The sequence below is a fragment of the Triturus cristatus genome, chromosome 8, assembly GCF_964204655.1.
Source record: "Triturus cristatus chromosome 8, aTriCri1.1, whole genome shotgun sequence".
Classification (NCBI taxonomy): Eukaryota; Metazoa; Chordata; class Amphibia; order Caudata; family Salamandridae; genus Triturus; species Triturus cristatus.
Genome location: NC_140591.1, coordinates 867697036 through 867716476, shown reverse-complemented (window position 1 = coordinate 867716476; position 19441 = coordinate 867697036). Strand labels below are relative to the sequence as shown.

Here is a 19441-nt window from a genome sequence, read left to right as displayed (position 1 = left end):
TTTAATAAGAGATCAGATTGTACGATGTACTAATAATAAAAAGATAAAGGAAAAGTTGTTAACAAAAGAGTATACCTTAGATGAAACAATACAAATTGCAAAAGGAATGGAACATACTGACATGTGGATAAAAGAAATAGAAGGGTCTGTTAACAATTTGAAGCAAGAAAAGGTTGAACTTATTGAGAAAAAAAAGGATAGAAAAACAGAGGTAAAAGCTAATGTAGACGTTAAAAAGTCTCCATCTCAGTTTGAAAAAGGAGGTTATCAACCTAGAGAAATCAAATGTTTTAGATGTGGTGCTCCAGGACACATAGCTACTAGTCTTAATTGTATGGCAAGAGGAACGTTGTGTAGAAGTTGTGGTGAGAGAGGACATTTTTCCAAAATGTGTCGCACGAAAGGTATTGGAAGGAATAGAGTTCAAGAAGTGGAAGACATTTGTGAATATGTCGATGACGTTTTACTGATGGTTGAAGGGGATCAAGATGTGGGGGAAGTTAGTAAAAACGATGAGTTATGTGTTCTTAAGATAAAAATGGAAATTACAGACAAGCTAGAAAAACCACATTGTAATATCTCGCTTGATGAAAAAGAATTAAGAGTATTGGCAGATTCAGGGAGTTTATGCACTCTCTTATCCAATAAGTCTTTTGAAAATAATTGGTCCGAGAATAGTGGTCCAATTATGTACAGTCCTGATATTCGTGCAGTGGGATATGCAGGAAAAAGAATAGAAATTTTGGGAATGTGTTGGATGACCTTAAAATTTAAGAGTGAAGCAGTCAGGGGTAGAGTGTACATTACGGATTATGGGTCGAATCTCCTTGGAGCGCCATCAGAAAGATTTAAACATCATTATTGACCCAAATGCCAAGGAACCTGTTATGGTTCTAGAAAAGTTGACTGTTCAAAGTATATGTGATGATGATAAGTTATTTGAAAGATATCCCATTGTTTTTAGTTCAAGGTTAGGACTATTGAAAGGATTTTCACCTAAAATTGTCTTGAAGGAAAATGCTAAGTCTGTTGTTCATAAAGTAAGAAATGTACCAAATCTAATGCTAGAACCTTTGCGTCAAGAGATTGATAATTTATTGAAGCAAGGGATCACTGAGCCGATTGAAGCTTCTGATTGGTTGGCCCGATTGTGATTGCCCCAAAGGATGGAAAAAAAAATCGTCTTTGCATAGACTTGCGCGATCTTAACAAGAACATTTGGGTAGATAGGGAACCATTACCCAATATATCAGAAATGTTATCAAACATGGGTGATGGACAGATTTTTAGTGTTCTAGATATGTCTGCCGCATATCATCAAATTAAATTGCATGAGTCATCAAGACATCTGACGTCCTTTGCCACACCCCTAGGTGTGTTCAGGTACAAGAGGATGCCTTTTGGTTTGGCGTCAGCTTCGGCCATTTTTCAAAGAGTGATGAAAAATATTTTTGGAGACATGAAGAAAGTTTGGTGTTTCCAAGATAACATTTTAATTGCTGGAAATTATTATTTTGACCATGACAAATTATTTGAGGAAGTAATGACAAGACTGGAGAAACATAATTTTACGATAAAACAAGAAAAGTGTCAATTGAGAAAGACAAGGGTTGATTATTTGGGACATGAAGTGAGTTCAAGGGGCATACGACCAAAGAAAAGTATTATTAAAGCGATTACAATGGCACCTGAACCAACGAATAAAGATGAACTTAGATCCTTTTTAGGATTAGCGGAGTATTGCTCAAAGTATGTGAACAGTTTTACTGAAATCGTTGAACCATTAAGAGAAATTATGAAAAAAAATGTTCTGTTTGAATGGTCTATTGATTGTAAGGAGAGTTTCTAACTTATAGAAAGAAAGATATACGAAGAACCTACATTAGGACGTTTTGAAGTTGGTGGGAAAACCTTCTTAACTACTGATGCTAGTGGTGTAGGTGTTGGAGCAGTGATGTCGCAAGTGGTTGGTGGTGAAGAACGAATCATTGGTTTTGCTTCGAGAAGATTGAAAGGTGCAGAAAGATCTTAATCAGTAATTGAGAGGGAAGCTTTGGCGTGCTGTTGGAGAATGTGTCACTTTAAATTTTATTTATGGGGTCTCCCTTTCAGAATATGAACTGATCATAAACCATTATTGTATATTTTCAAAGGTGGAAGAGGATTGGAAGGGAGCATAACTCCAAGAATCTCTAGGTGGTTACTATCTGTCATGGAATTCAATTATGAAGTTGAATACGTTAAGGGAAAGAAAAATGTGATTGCTGATTATTTATCAAGGATGCCTCTGGATGTAGAGTGTGATGAAGTTTGTGGTGACGTAAATGGTGACATTGGTGGCAAGACAGGTGTCATTGCTTTGTCATCTGAGGAATGGAGCAAGGCCATGGAAAGTGATTCTGTACTGAAGAAAGTAGAATCCAAAATCGTTGAAGGTTGGGATTTTAATGATAACAAAGATTTGGAGCTAATGGAATTCTTAAAAGTCAGAGAAGAATTGAGTCTAAGCAATGGGAATATTATGAGGAGATGGCAAATTGTACCTCCTAGAGGAGTAAGGAAACATATTCTTGAGATAATTCATAAGGGTCACCCAGGGCAGGGAATGTCAAAGCGAAGAGTTAGAGAATAATTCTGGTGGCCTGGAGTTGATAGTGAAGTTGAGGCTTTGGTGAAAGACTGTCGATTCTGCTTGAACAGTGATAAGTCTAAAGTTGAACGTCAACCTCCCTTGGAATGTACGAAATTTCCATCAAGACCGTGGGAAAAACTATCTATGGATTTTATTGGACCGGTTAATAAGTTAGGAATAAGAGACATTTATTTTGGTCTTAGTTGATTACCATTTTAAGTGGTATGTGATAGAAACCATGGGAGAAATCAATACTAATAATGTTATAAGGTTTCTTGAAAACAAATTCTTGAGGAAGGAATACCAGCTAGTATAGTGACTGACAATGGAGTACAATTTGTTTCAAGGGAGATGCAAGAATATCTCAATAAGATGGGTATCATTCATGAGAAAGTGGCTCTTTTTAGGCCTCAAGCTAATGGTCTGGTGGAAAGAGTTAATCGTATTATAATGTAAAATATTCAGTTATCCCTTGCGAATGGATTGTCTTGGAGAGAAGAGTTAAGGAAAATGATGTGGATGCATAGAATTACTCCTCACTCCAGTACTGGTATAGCTCCTTTTGAGTCTCTTAAGGGAATGGAACCAGGAAAAAAAGAGTGTCCTGTTTGGTTATGTAAGAAAGAAAAAATACGGATTGATAGTGAACAAATGTTAAGAAAAGTTGAAGAAGGTCAGAAAAAGATGAAGAATGTGTATCATTCCAGAAAAGGAGTTAAACAGATGTCTATTCAAGTGGGTGATTGGGTTGTAATACGGAAAAATATAAAGGTAATGTAAAGGTGAAAGCAAATATATAGGACCTTTTCAAGTTAAAAATATAATATCCAATGTTGTAATTTTGGAAGACGATACAATTTGGAGTTTAGGAGATGTTTGTAAAGTGTCTAGACCATAGAACATTACTGTGAAATATATCTTAGTTAAAGTCCCTCGCCTTCGGCTCGGGCCTTTAACGCTGCAGCGGGCCTTTAATAGCCGGTATAGCCCGCTACGGCGGGCTATAAGGCTATAATATATCTTTAAAATATTGGATATTATTTCCTAATGTATATCTTTTATATCTTATTCAACAAATTACTTATTAGTTTTTTTGATCTTTCTTGCTTTATTACTATTGTGTTTTTACATATGTTTGTTGTATTGTGTAGAAGGGAGATATGTAGAGATCTCCACATTGCCTATGTCATAGCCCTGTTACTTAGTTACATATGGAATGGATGTGAGGGAATGTTCTGTGAGGAACAGTTAGAAGAGAGCCATTGATGTGGAAGAAGCTGCTCTCTGCTGGGATGCTGTTTAATCAAGAAAACTACAAGGAAAACTGTGAAGGCCCTTCTTTTCACACTGGCAAACCAAAAAGGATGCCTAACATCTTTCAAAGGTGAGAACTTGTTTGCTTGCCTAGCTATTTCTCCTACTTTTGTTTGGGTTCAAAGCTTCTTTAACCCCTTCGCCGCGGGGGTAATTCCCCCACAGCGTGGGGGGGAGGGGGGCCGTGGTGCTCGTGACGAGCTCATGAGTCACAGTGGAGCTGTGCTCATGACGAGCTGGGCTCATCACGACTCCGCCCACTGATTAATTCGCCCGCACAGGCGGGGAATCAATCGCCCGTGGGCGGACCGCGGCCATTATGACGAGCCCAGCTCGTCATGAGCACAGCTCCACTGTGACTCATGACGAGCTGGGCTCGTCATAAGCATGGAAGGGGTTAAAGACTGGACCTCTCCCTTCTATAGACACCATTAGTTCTGCCTGTCACAGCTGGCTTACAGTGGCACTTAAGGTTAAGACAATTGCTCACTGTACTGGGTTACACTCCTATCTAGTTTTCGTTTATTAGTTAAGACTTGAAAGTCCCTAAAAATCTCACCGTCTAAACAAAGAGCCCCCTTCCCTCCCGCAGCAAAGAAAGGCAGAAGTGCCCAGTGTAATGACCCCCACACGTCCTGCTATTACCAGTTCTAAAGAGATCTGGGAACACCCCTCCCTCCCGCCAACTAGAACTGTGTTTGTGACTTGTGAGTAAGGAAGGTGGGGCGGGGGATCGCTTATGTTCAGCCGCCTCTACGCTGATCTTGGAAGTTAACCAGAAATAACAACCCGCACCCCCCGCCCACCCCCACAACCTGAAAAATGACCAGCTCTGTGCTTGGATCTGCCGGGCACAGGATTAGATCGGTTCCTTGTGCTGGTGGGCACATAAGCAGCCATGTATGCTTCGCATCCCCCTCCCCGCACCAGCCCTGTGTTTAATATTGTGGTCGGTACAGGTGGCTACAGTAATATGACCCCTCGCAGCTCGCTTCAAAGTGAGTAACTGAGAGTGATGGGCAAAGATATGCCCAGGGGGGAACCCAGAGGCCTGGGGTTGATGGCGATGGAGAGTAGCGGGCCAGTGGGTAGGGTGCAGAGTTTGGAGTCAGAAGCTCTATGTTCGAAAACCACATTGTGTGATCCTGGGCTAATCAGTTCAAACCCCACACACCGGAGATCTGTGTTTGTTGCTAGAGAATGTAGGGGTACAGGTACATTCAGGTTAGTGGCCACACAAGGGTGGCCACATCAGCACCCTCACCCGGGTTGTGCATCATAGTGGTAGGCACAATGGCAGGTCATCTTGCTGCCACTTCAAGCACAGATGCCCAAGCAGTGGGGAGATCAATTCTTTGCAAATGCATCAGGAGGGCGTTACCAAATCTAGGCGAGAGCATTAAAGAGAACCCCCCAGCCAGGACATTAAAAAAAAATATATATATATACACATATACATATATATATATATATATAACAAACTGAGGCGTGGGGCTGTGGGACTGTTTTCAGTGTGGCGGCGGCATCTGAGGAAGACGATTCTGTCGAAATGCATTATGCCCAAAACCGCTTTTCCAATTAAAGGCTTTCTCTTGTGAAAACCCTGTGTGGCCCCTTCCTTCTGCTTCGCTGGAGGTTCCTGTGCACATTTTCACGTCAACCAGAGATGTGTTAAGGGGCCCCGTTCTACAAAGCTGGCTGGAGGTTTCACTGGTGTCTGCGCAAGCAGTTTGTTTTTTTGCCCGAGGTATCGGATTGCTCCAGCCCACCTCTTCAAGCACTGGCCAAGCAAGGGACACTGTCAGTAGGCAGCTCGTGATTTTACGAGGTGGCTGGGATGACCTGGCTGACCTGTGCCATTGAGGTTGGAACGTTTGCGAGGACTCGAGGAGGCCAGAGGAAATTATTTACACAAGAGACAGCGCACCCTGTTCTGCAGTACACTATGTACCCGGTGTGGCCCCTTCCTTCTGCTTCAGCAGTGGATTGCGGGCGCGCGAGTTATAGTTAGTTCAACTAACTATAACGGAGGAATTTCAATGGTTTTGTACGAGTGAAATGTCCAGCTAACTATAACACCCCTGAAACCTATGTTTTTTTCAGTGAATTTCTAAGGTTTTTTAAATGCTAATTCCTAACTATAACATGTCTGAAACCTATGGTTTTTTCAGTGAATTTCAAAGGTTTTTTAAATGCTAATTGCTAACTATAACGTGTCTGAAACCTATGGTTTTTTCAGTGAATTTCAAAGATTTCTTAAATGACAATTTTTAAATGTAATAATAGTTATATTTATTTTTTTGATACTGATTTTCTCCTTTTTTAACTATTTATATATTTTACATATTTTATTTTTTAAATTATATGATATATTCTTCATATAAATGGATTTTTTTTTAAAAATATTGAAACTAATGTTTTTTTTGTTTTATATTTTTTTTTTATATATTTATATTATTTTCTTTATTGTTTTTTTTTCCAATAGTTTTTTGGGGAGTCGCGCACCCAAAGCGTAACTTTCTCGATCGCTGCGCTGAACCTGGCTGCCATTTTAGGATTGTTGTGTAGGATCCACGTAGGATGTGCGATGGGTGCGTATTTTCATGCGCGACCGCTATGCGACCGGTACGAGACTCCAGGTGCATACGCGCATGATGTCATATATGTGTTCGACGCGTTAGGAGTCACACACCCAGCACGTGCACACCAGGGGGCCGCGCTGAGCGCCGCGCTGGGTGCGCGACTACTAATTAGCACCTATCACTAATTTCTATTCGCTCCGGGGACCCCATCCCCCGGGGCCTATATACAACATTGGGGACCGTGGGGGGAGCCCCAATGCCCCCACGGTCCCAGCCGGCTCCCCGTGTCCTTTGGGAGCCGGCACTCCTTTTCCACACGGGGAGCTGCTAACATGCAGCTCCCCATGTGGAAAAGAAATATGGTTTGCATTTTGAAAGAGAGAGCAGATTTCCCTGCTCTCTCTTTCAAAATCCAAACCAAGTTTGCTATGACAGGGCGGGAGCCTCGGCTTTCGCCCTGCCATAGCAAACAGCAGTGTCCCGGGGGTGGGCATCCCGAGACACTGCAGGAGCCGGCCCTGGGGGGTGGCGGTCCCCAGGGCCATTGACGGCTCTAGGAGTGGGGCCACGTGGCCCCCCTCCCACAATATAAAAAGCCCCGGGGTGGTGGTCCCCGGGCCTTGGGGGGCCTTTGAGCCCCCCCACCCATTTTTTTAAAGCCCTGGGGGGTAGCGGTCCCAGGGGCTGGGAGGGGCCTTTGAGCCCCCCCACCCATTTATTTTGTAGCCTCTGGACCCCCCATCAAATTTAATATTTTTGCCCCGGGATTAAGCCCCCCGGGGGCTAATTATTAAAGAAGCGCGGGAGCCCGCGCTTCGTTTTATTTCTTTTTTTACGGCAGGATCCGCACACCGCGCATTTTGCTGTTTTTCCAAAAAAAAAAATAGTTTTGGGCCCTGGGGGGTCCTTGTGGGACCCCCTAAGCAGGTCTAGAGGGTCAGGGTATTTCTACCCTGCCCCCTTTATACATTTTGCACACTTGATTCACTGATTTCTTGAGCCTCGCTTCTACACAAAATGGCTACCAACACTTCCTGGTTTGGAGTGTTGACAGCCAGTTGACAGCCATTTAGCATGCAGCTCGTGATTGGGAGGGTGCGCGGATCCTCCAAGGCCATAGATATATATGTGATTTTACTTTTGATTTTCTCAGCAACTACTGAACGGATTTACACCATTTAACCGAAAGGCACGAGTGTGAACCAAGGGCTACCTCTTTGCCAAATTTGGTGTAATTCCGTTCAGCAGTTCGGGCTGTAGCTGCGATTAAAGGTTCCTATGGAAAATTGCATGGGGAAAACACGTTTTGGGACCCGCTTTTTTCTCGGCTCCCGCTTGACGAATCACCCCGAGACTTTCAGGATAGGAGCGGACCGGAGAGCCCCACCAGTTTTGCAAATTTCGCGAGGATTCGTCAACCGGCGCCAAAGGTATTCCAAATAGAATGTTGCAGATTTCCTATGGATAATAGGTCCTAACTATAACTACCTACTGGCGACCGCCAGTAGGTAATATATATATATATATATACAGATATATATATATATATAAATATATAATCGACCAATAGCATGATCATAAAAACAGCATAAAAAAATACAGATACACATTGTCCCGTAATACATAAATAAGGCATTTCATCAAATTTTGATTTTGATTTTGAGACCCTGCCTAAAACAGATTCAATGTTATACAAAGTTTAGTATTTACAGTTCTATATATATACACACACAGACACAAAGTAATATAAAGTTTTAAAGCAGACTGAACGAAGGCAGACTCTGGCCTATGGACCAAGGAATGTCTTTGGAGTTTCTCAATCACTCCCGTTCACCTCTTTACACCTCTCACTTCTGTTGTCCCTTTGTTAGATTTTTATGCTCATTTCTTCATTATCTTTCTGAAAATCTCCCACCCCATCTATTTCCTCTAGAGCACCCTCTTCTCACTTTTTCTTGCGTCTTCCTTACATAACTAATCGTCCTCCACGCACAATGCTCCCACTCACCAGCATTCACTGAATTTTGTTTAACTTTCGCACTGTCAGCTATGTACATCCTTCACACGCTTTCATATATATTCACGATTACAATATGCTCCCTTGACCATTGTGTGGTGTGCTCAGCAGAGAGGCCGAGCATTGGATGAAAATGTGTTCCGGACTCCTTTATGACCCACAAGCAGCCACTCTGAGAAATTCCCAGCTTATTGGGCCTCAACTCCACAGCTCTCAGTCATGGCACACCCTGAACTCACACAACTTCATAAGGGCAACTCTGCATACTCCACAGCTCTCAGTCATGGCACACCCTGAACTCGCACAACTTCATAAGTGCTACACTGCATAAAAAAACTACGGAAGCACACCATGCTGAAAAGCGCAAGTACTCCTAGGAAATGCAATAAAACGTGTAATGTAAATGGGAACAACAATGCTCTTCCTTCCCAGCCACAGTGTCTGGTCTTTTTTTGGCTGCGGATGTCACTGGCAGTAATACACAAGGGGGTGCGGGACATTTACAGGTGGTGGACCGTCCCCATTAGCGCCCACCCCTTCCATCGCCGCCATTGTATAAAAGCAGTCGCTCTGTTGAGAGTCAGATGTTTAGCGCTTCACATCTCCCTAAATCACGCTACTCGTTGATTCCTGGCGTGCAGAAGATCACACATATCACCCTACAGACAGGAGGACAATTCCCAGTTGACACCGTGAGGAGAAAAGTCACGACAGAATGCACAGTGTAGCTCGTTAATTTCTGCAGAAGGGGTGTGTGCAAAGGGACAGACGGCAACTATCTGTGCAACATCAGGAGTTGTTTGGGGCAATTGGAGCCAGTGCGGTCTTCACAAAAAAAAAGTGTGCAACAGAGTGCTGATATGAGAGGGAAAGTGAAAAGTTTCTTCCATTTTTGTAAGAGAAAAAAACAGAACGAGGGAGGCCGCTGAACCGAATCATTTTACGCCACATTTGTTTTGCTTTCAGATTCGCAGTCTGACAGCAGGGTGACTGTACTGTATTTTAATGAGCTTTATTTTACGCAGCTAATTTCCGGCGCGCGGGAATCTGCTCAAGTTTTTCTGGTGGAACAGTTGCCTTTTTCATTACGACCCTACATTATGACTCGCTTCTGCAGTCATTTTTCTTTATGCCCATACACATAGAAACCGAGAAACTCATTTACAGAAACAATGATAGCATCCTTTTTTTTCCTTCGTATTTTGAAGTTTTTGGGTCTGAGTGGTGATTGTTTGCCTGAAGTGCATCATTACCTCGCTCTCGATTTTTAAAGCTTAAAATCTATAGCCTACTCCCCAAACCCGGTCCTTGCTCATGGGGCTGAAGCTCCTACTGAAGCTATCCACCACCAGCACGGCTTGCAGGGGCAGCTCCTCCTCCTCCTGCTGAGCTCCAGCCGGCCCCCGTCACTTGTGCGCTTCCCTCTCCGACTTGGTACAGTGGCCGCCATGTCTAGCTGAAGCCATGGGCCACGAGCGATGACATCAAAGAGGATCTGCTGTCAGTGACAGGGTGCCGTGGACAGAGAAAAGAGACTACAGCATACAGACATCAAAGCAAAAATGTCTGTATTGCACATGTGTTGTGCATATTGCCATGTTTTGGTCATGCAAAATGTTGCGCGACACCAAAAAAGAGTGCTATCACCCAGCCAATCCCACAACAAACAAGCATTTCTTAATGCAATAGGACTCGTATTTACGCGAGACCTATTGCATTGGAAAAGAGAGGATGGGCGTCCAGGAAGGCACGAACAAGAGTGGGGGGGGGGCTTGAGGGGGTGGGCGAAAAGTCACGGACTGCAGGAGGGGGCTAGGGGAAGGATATTAATGACAACATGGCCACCAGGAGGAGGGACTTACAAGCTGAAAACTAATCAAAAAGCAGCATTTATGATTGAAGCCAATGAAAAACATGGACGGAAAGTGGGCAGAGCTTCCCCCACTATATTGTACACTGCATGCCTCGCAAAGCGAACAGCGCCTTGCGCTGCAACGCTATGCGAGACCTAAAAAGGCATCAGCTACTCGTTGTCACAGACCCAATCAACATGGTGGATCTCCAAGACGATGGGCAACGTGCCGGTTGCTAATGGGGGCTTCCCATCTTCTCAGGCATCTGGTGCCGGATCTTCTAAGAGACAATGGGGGTACCCATATTGGAAAGTGCTAACCTTGATCCTCATGGTGTATGATGCTATGGGTGGCCATACAACACAGTAGCCAGGAACTTACACCCTTGTACGAATATGTCCAGGTTGGGTATGGAAATCCATTGAAATGAGCCGGGACAGACCCTTACTGGGGTCTGCCACCATCACATTTCGCAACAGATTCTTAGGGTTTTAGGAGAATGTGGTGGGGGATGTTACATATCAGTTGTTCTTGTAGCTAATATTACATTGGAATGATGGTCTGTTGTTTTGTAACATTGCTACTATTGTTATGCTTAAATGTTTTTCTTCTTTTTCTGTATTGGGACCTGCCGGATGTCCACTCCTTCACATACACTAGATGTAGACATAGCAGAAGGATTAAATCATGTGTACCCAGCAGCAGATGTGTTCATCAGATTTAATTCGGTGAGTGTTGTGGAATGTAATTGGCCTACTAGATAAGGGAAAGAGGGGGCAGTCCTGAAGCAGGCCAAGAAGATGGGACATATTTTCTGCTAGTTCAGGAGACTCACCTTATAGGTAACACGGTCCCATGCTTGGCTAGACGGGGATACACAAAAGTTTGTCATTCAGGGTTCACACTGGGTTCCAGGGGTACAGGGATCCTGATTAAACAGACAGTCCCTGCCGGCATCTCAAGACATGGGTTGATAAGTATGGTAGATACACAGCAGTTACGGGAATGCTCTTTGGAAAACCTACACATTGCTGAGTGTACATGCCCTGCCCCCCATTGGACCCTCCTTTATCAAATTTTGGATGGGGTGTGGAGTGAGCTAACAGATGGGTTTGTGGTGATGGGGGGATTGAAACAGAGTCATCGCCCCAGCGGTAGATAGATGGAGCCCACAGGGGTTACCTCCAACGTCAGGCCAGACGCCCTCCCTTTGTTTCAGCGCTGGGCCTCATTGAAGCAATACAGGCCCACAATCCCACCCCCAGTGGCTCTTTTATTCAGCAGCTCATGACTCTTACTCTCCTCTAGATTATTTGTTGGTCTCTGGTAATCCATTACATCGGGTGTGGGATTTAATGGTGATCAGCCGGGGGTCTCTCGGATCACTCTCCAGTGACATTGGGCCTGCGGATGGGACACCAGTGCATGACGTTCAGTTGGCGCCTGTTGCCATGGCATCTTCAGAGCCTGGAGTACCGAAAATATATGGTAGATTGTACAGATGGATATTATGCACATAGTATAGCCACAGTTCAGTCTCCTCAGACTCTATGGGAAGCCCTGAAGCCCACACTTCGCGGGGAGGAAATCAGTTCTTGTACTGGGGAGCACCGGCGCAGACTGTTGGACATAGTTGATCTTGAGATGGAACTCATGGAGTTAGACCAGCGCAGCCACCAACCTGATGCCCAGCGAACGAGAGGACAACTCAGCCTCATGCAGCAGCAGCAGTATCTATTTCTCCTCCTTCAGTGCCTCAATTTTGGCCCATGATTCGTCTCATATCTCCGATTGTTATATACAGACTTGATGACGTCAGTGTGCGTGGCAGGTGCTGGTCTGATATCTTCCCTATACAGGGGAAAACGAGGCAAGGTTGTCCCCTGTTCCCCCTACTGTTCACTATAGCAATGGAGCCCCTGGCGGTTTGAGTGCAAATGGATGCTCAAGTTTGGGGCTTTGAGTGGGGTAGAGGGAGGTCAGACAGGATCGCATTATAGGCTGATGATGCTTTGTTCTTCATTTCAGCGCCTGAAGCGATGGGACCCTGGCCGTTGGAAATAATGTGCATATTTGGGGGAACTTTGAGCCTCAGCCTAAATCACTCAAAATCCATGGTATATGCTGTGGGGCAAGGCCCGCATAGATTTGATTGAGAAGCAGGTATACACGTGGCCAAATACTTAGGCATTTAAATATCCACAGTGGCGCCTATTGCATGGAACACTAATATAGAACCTATGTTCACTCATCTGAATGACAATATAAAGATATGGTCTGGGCTCCTGCTGTCCTTGACAGGATTGTCGGCGATCTCCAAGATGGTCTTATTGTCCAGATTCCTTTATCAACTGCAAAATATCCCATTTGATGTCCTGCGACAGTGGTTTTGAAAACTGAACTCCATTCTAAATGCCTTTCCATGGGACAGGGATACTTCCTGCGTGGCCCTCAGCAAATGCTTCCAATCAACATACTGTGGGGGCATTGCAGCAGCTGATATTGAGTCATATTTCCTAGCAGCCCACCTCCAGATCATAAATGATTGGTGGTATGATACACAGTGGGGCCCTGCGTTCTCACTTGATAATTTGGCAAGGGGTGCAACTCCCCTGCAAGCCTATTTACATGGGGGTGGGAAAAGCGCTACTCTTCCCCTGGTGGCAAAGGTGGTCCAGAGTCTGTTGCAGTCAACACTTAGACAGATGAAATGGTGGGAATGACTGATGGAACAGACGCCATTATGAGGCAGAGGGATTCCGGAAATGGAATCTTATTGGATCCCCGCGTTGGGGGATGTCATGCAAGGCATGGTCCTGAAGTCATATCAGGCACTCCAGACTGAATTTCAGCTACATTTCAGCCATTTTCACAAATTCCTACAACTCCACCATGCACTGACCCCACACATAAGGGCACTACCAGATCTTACAGAATTTGCCCCTTTGGAGGGTAAACTTCTCTTGGCAGACTTGGGCGACCATAATATTGCGAAGATTTACCAGACCCTAATTTCTAACCAGCCTGATACATTTTGAACTTTACGCGCTGCTTGGGAAGCCGATGTGGGTGAATTTGAAAATGAAGACTGGATGGAGATTGTGTCTTCCCCCAAAGCAGTGGCCATAGCGGCAAGGCTCTGGCTGATTCAATGTAAGTACATTAACCGAGCGTAGCTGACACATCACCGGCTCTGGCGTATGGGGGTGATTGCCTCCTACGCCTGACTCCAATGTAGTGCTGAGGAAGGCACCTTCTTCCACACAGTGTGGAGCTGCCCAGAATTAGAGAGTTTTTGGCACGGTGGTCACATGTCTGGGTGATGTTCCTGTTGTGGCAGATCCTGTGTAGTCCCAGTTGGCCTGCCTTCACCTTATGGATAATGTGGGTGGGAATAAATATTAATTATTCTTGCTTAGTCTGGGACTGATGCTGACTAAACATGACATAGCCCAGGAGGAAGGTGACAGCCTCTCCATCATTAACGGTGTCAAAATGGACCACTGTATGGGAATGGACATTGTGGTGTATAAAGCTAGGGGCTGACCCCAAAGACACCCAAAAATATTAAAGCAGTGAGCGGAAAATGGTGGGATCAAATTAGTGCCAGTTTATCAGATTAATCAACTCATGGATGACGAAAGTACGACATTCCTCTGCCAAAAAGAGACTATCATGAACTGAGCTGCGCAATCAGCTAGTTGTTGCTCATCGCTAATATGACTGTGATGCGAACATAGGCTTTGAATACGTACCATAAGAGACCAATAACTAGCAAAATAAGGGAGATGCTGACAGTGAAAAGAAAATTCTGTTATAATGAGTTCATATATATTTTAGGAGCCGGTAGAACTTCTCACTTGGACATGGCCAGCTGTAAATGAAGGAACATACTTTCTGAGGACTTTATGCATTAAGCAACATATGAAGCCCTGAAAAAGTCTCTTGTGAAGAGAAAAAATGCGTTGGCTACTTGTAAAATCAGACTTTAAGATGATTTGAATAAAGGAGTTTGTGCACCCCATGTCTTAACAAAATGCATATTACATGGCCATGAATGAGAAATTGTGTGTGCTGATCACTCTTGTGCAATAATAGTAGGGAGTAGTGCTCCTGTGAGGAAGACTATGAGACTGTTCTTCCTGATCAGAGCACCACATTACTCTAATTAGATTGCCTAAATGTGATAGGTGTGATTTCTCTTGCCTCAGTCTCATTATTTGTAAATCACTCTTTGGTTTCCTATTATCCATGAACAACAGTACTGTTCAAACACAGAAGAAGGTTTTGAACATTGCACATCATGCATTTTGAGTTCCTCTTATATGCGATAATGACGGTAAAGGATAGACAGTGAAATAAAACAATTGCCTAGGATCACACAATTTGGTAATGTGAGGAAGCCAGGATTTATACAAGAAACAATCCTGTGCACACATAAAATTCTATAATCCATGTTGACAACAGTAAGCACAATGAGAGAAACAAAGTTGTTCGGAAAGAGACGAGTTTTTCTTTAATCTTCATAGAAGCATGACCAGCCGACACGTGTTTCGTCGGGGAAACATAAACCCACGACTCTTCAGGGCTGGGGATGATAAGTGTGAGATATCAACACAACAAAAGAAAAATTTTGTTAACAGGAGGGATCGACCCTCTCTACTGTAAATTTACATACAAAAGGCCACCAACGTAAATGACATCACCAAATGAACACTGAGATCAAATTTGTAAACCAGTTAGTACAAACCATAAGACAATTGTAGAGTAAACCTTGTTGTCAATAAAGATAGGTCTGAAAATACCTGCCAAAAGTCGCACGAACGTAGAAAGTGCTAAAAAACAAAGAATAACAAGAGGGACTAGTGAAAGACGGGAAGATACTGATCATACCGAGAATAAGTCAGAATCAAAATTAATGCAAAAAGTAGAAATAACCCTTACCACACAGCCGTTGATAATTCCAAACCGGCCGGGTGTACGAATCACAAATGAAGATGGAAAATGTATTACGTCAAGGTGTATAAGTTCAAGACAAAATCTGTAAGAACAGCAGAGAAACAGTAGGCAACCAAGGAATCCAAAAATGTATCGAAACTATAAGAACTACAAGTGTTGAATATCTATGTATTGTCAAGATTCAAAAGCAGCCATCACACAGGATATTAAGGCCTGCTCATCAAATAAAATCGCAAGAAAAAAATCTCGCAAGAAAAAAACAATAAAGGAAAGGGTCAGGTCCCCAAATATTAATCAAATACAAATGGGTCAGTGGTTAATACAGAGTATGTGGCTAATAAAATAACGCCCATGTGAAGAGACCCATATGTCACAAATAATGCTAAGTCTCACCTCGATTGCCAACAAAATAAATGTAATGCCGCCAGTAAAAGATATGCAAATTCACGAGGGAGTAATTTCTGAAAGAAAAAAATGTATTTGCATAAACAATATGTCTTCACGTACAACACATGCAATAAGTCTCCAAGGTAGTAATCACTAAATCTAAAAACTGCTCAAACATATACAAAATCACTCACGAGGCAGGTATGGATGTGTTATCCCAAAGATCGTCAGTAAAAGCCAAACAGCCCGCCCAGACACGAGTGCGTGTCTAAGGACTGAATCTACAACGAGAGAAAACAGAAAAATGGCCCGGTATCAAAAAAGATTCGCCGGAAGTTGTATAGAGAGTAATTCAGGACGGCCGAACAGATGGAAATAAAACCGGAAAGAAGGCCAAAAAAACAGCGCCAGGAAAATACCTGACACAGGAAAAAGTACAAAAAAAACCCAAAAAATATAAGGATATCTTGCATCACATTGATGTATCGCCCTAGCATGTTCCCCAATCCTTTCTTTAAGTGCCCTGATGGTGCTGCCTACATATTGTTTACTACATGTGCATTCGATGATGTAGACCACATATTTCGTGGTGCAGTTGATGTTAGACCTGATCACATATGACCTACTATTATGGCCTAGAAAAGACATCGTTTTATGTTTGACCCATTTGCAAACCCCACAGCAGCCACATTTATGAAAACCAAGAGTAAGTGGGGTGAGCCATGACTGTCTATTCTGGCACCTGGGTACGGTGGGACTCAATCTGGAGCGTAAATTGTTACCACGTCTAAAAGTAATCTGTGGGTGACTGGTAAGAAAGTCCCTGAGGGTAATATCAGTCTGTAAGATACCCCAATGTTTATAGAGGCTTTTCCTGATAGTGTGACTGAGGTCGTTGAAGTCTGTAACAATAGGTACACTCTGCTTGGTAGTAGCCATGAAGTTGTTTCTAGGGAGTAAAATGTCTACCCGCTGCACCCTAGAGATCCTTTTCTCTGCTTTTTTAAGAGTCAAGGGCGAATAACCTCTCCTCTGAAATCTCTGTTTCATATCTGTAATGCAGTTGGCAAATTCTAGTTCATCACTGCAATTACATCTAGCTCTAAGGAATTCACCGTATGGGATAGCCTGAACTTGGTGTATTGGGTGATTGCTATTAGCATGTAAAATAGAATTGCAGGAGGTACTTTTGCGGAACAGACGACTGTGCAGTTTATCATCTTTGACATATAGTTCCACATCAAGAAACGTAACACTGATGGTACTATGTTCCATAGTGAATTGCATACCCAAGTTGTTGGTATTCAGGTAAGAACAAAAACGGACCAATTCTGTGTCGTTTCCGGACCAAATTAAAAGACAGTCGTGTATGTAGGGGCTTTCAATTTTTTGGGATTGAAACCATTAATCAAGGTCAACGTGGTGGCAATAGAGAACTGCGATTAAGAAAGTCTGAGGCAATGTGGATCATGCGCCTTCAGACAGTTGAACATGGTCTCAATTATGATTCCGAAATGCAATATTTCCTGGGCTGAAGATCTATGCACATATTGTATGAGATGATGTATGTATTATGAGCTATTCTTATTCTGGTTCATAGGTGCAATGTCATTTTCAAGTGTTCCGCCATATTTGTTTATCTGTATACAGAAGATTCTGAGAATTCGGTTAGTCCAACTGTAACACTCTGCACTATTTTGTCATATTAGCAGATGTAAGGTTCATCTTCATGATTATCATCGTTTTGATTTATGTTGTGATTATGATTTCAAATTTGTAATATGTGGTGTTCCAGTGTCCATGTGCATTATAGTTGTCCTTTTTTCTGTCCTTTTCCATGATTCATCTATGGCTGATTTTTTGTCGTATTTCTTTTGTTTTTTGTGTTGTTCTCACTTTACCGTGTGTTTATATTTTCTTCACATGCTTTCTCTAGTCTGTCCTCTATGCTTATTGCTTTTTCGGTTATATTGTTCTTTATGTCTTTTTGTGGTGTGGCCGTTTACATTATGCTGATTTCATTTATAGTTTTTTTTTTTTTTTTTTTACTTTTTCCTGTGTCAGGTATTTTCCTGGCGCTGTTTTTTTTGGTCTTTTTTTCGGTTTTATTTCCATCCGTTCGGCCGTCCTTAATTACTCTCTATACAACTTCCGGCTTTCAGCTTACTTGTTATTTGACGCGGTCTAGTCTCTTTCTGTTTCATTGTTACATATACTACTTCCGGGTTGATATGCACCTCAAGTGACTCCTTATCCGGACGGGTGCCGCTAGGACGCGGTTACTGCTGCTGTGAATGTGAGTTAACTTTCCACTTAGCTGGTTTTGTACTTAGGTTGAAACTGGACTCCTGGTCACACGATTCATCTTTTGTGTGGCGCTTTTTTGGCGAATCTTTTTTGATATCGGGCCATTTTTCTGTTTTCTCTCGTTGTAGATTCAGTCCTTAGACACACACTCGTGTCTGGGCGGGCTGTTTGGCTTTTACTGACGATCTTTGGGATAACACATCCATACCTGTCTCGTGAGTGATTTTGTATATGTTTGAGCAGTTTTTAGATTTAGTGATTACTACCTTGGAGACTTATTGCATGTGTTGTACGTGAAGACATATTGTTTATGCAAATACATTTTTTTCTTTCAGAAATTACTCCCTCGTGAATTTGCATATCTTTTACTGGCGGCATTACATTTATTTTGTTGGCAATCGAGGTGAGACTTAGCATTATTTGTGACATATGGGTCTCTTCACATGGGCGTTATTTTATTAGCCACATACTCTGTATTAACCACTGACCCATTTGTATTTGATTAATATTTGGGGACCCTACCCTTTCCTTTATTGTTTTTTTCTTGCGAGATTTTTTTCTTGCGATTTTATATGATAAGCAGGCCTTAATATCCTGTGTGATGGCTGCTTTTGAATCTTGACAATACATAGATATTCAACACTTGTAGTTCTTGTAGTTTCGATACATTTTTGGATTCCTTAGTTGCCTACTTTTTGAATTCTGTTTCTCTGCTGTTCTTACAGATTTTGTCTTGAACTTATACACCTTGACGTAATACATTTTCCGTCTTCATTTGTGATTCGTACACCCGGCCGGGTTGAAATTATCACCGGCTGTGTGGTAAGGGTTATTTCTACTTTTTGCATTAATTTTGAATCTGACTTATTCTCGGTATGATCAGTATCTTCCCGTCTTTCACTAGTCCCTCTTGTTATTCTTTGTTTTTTTAGCACTTTCTACGTTCGTGCGACTTTTGGCAGGTATTTTCAGACCTATCTTTCTTTTCTTTTCTTGTGCTTTGTACACAGGTCCGTTTCTTTCTTAAACCTTCTTCTTCTCTTTGTCTTACTCTATTCTCTCTTTGTGTATCCTCGCTATGTTGAATGGCGATTCCATTCCTTTCCGGAATGATTGGGAGACTTTACTTGGTTTACTCTGTTTCACGTGGTATTTTCCTTAGATTTCAGGTGTATTTTCACTTTGTTCTTTGCTTTACTTTATTGACAACAAGGTTTACTCTACAATTGTCTTATGGTTTGTACTAACTGGTTTACAAATTTGATCTCAGTGTTCATTTGGTGATGTCATTTACGTTGGTGGCCTTTTGTATGTATATTTACAGTAGAGAGGGTCGATCCCTCCTGTTAACAAAATTTTTCTTTTGTTGTGTTGATATCTCACACTTATC

General features: G+C 42.7%; 1 protein-coding gene across 1 annotated transcript in view; it reads right to left on the bottom strand.

The window, feature by feature from the left end:
* The window catches only part of IMPG2 (interphotoreceptor matrix proteoglycan 2), a 771041-nt gene that overhangs the window by 108416 nt on the left and 643184 nt on the right, over nucleotides 1-19441 (bottom strand). The window lies entirely within an intron of this gene.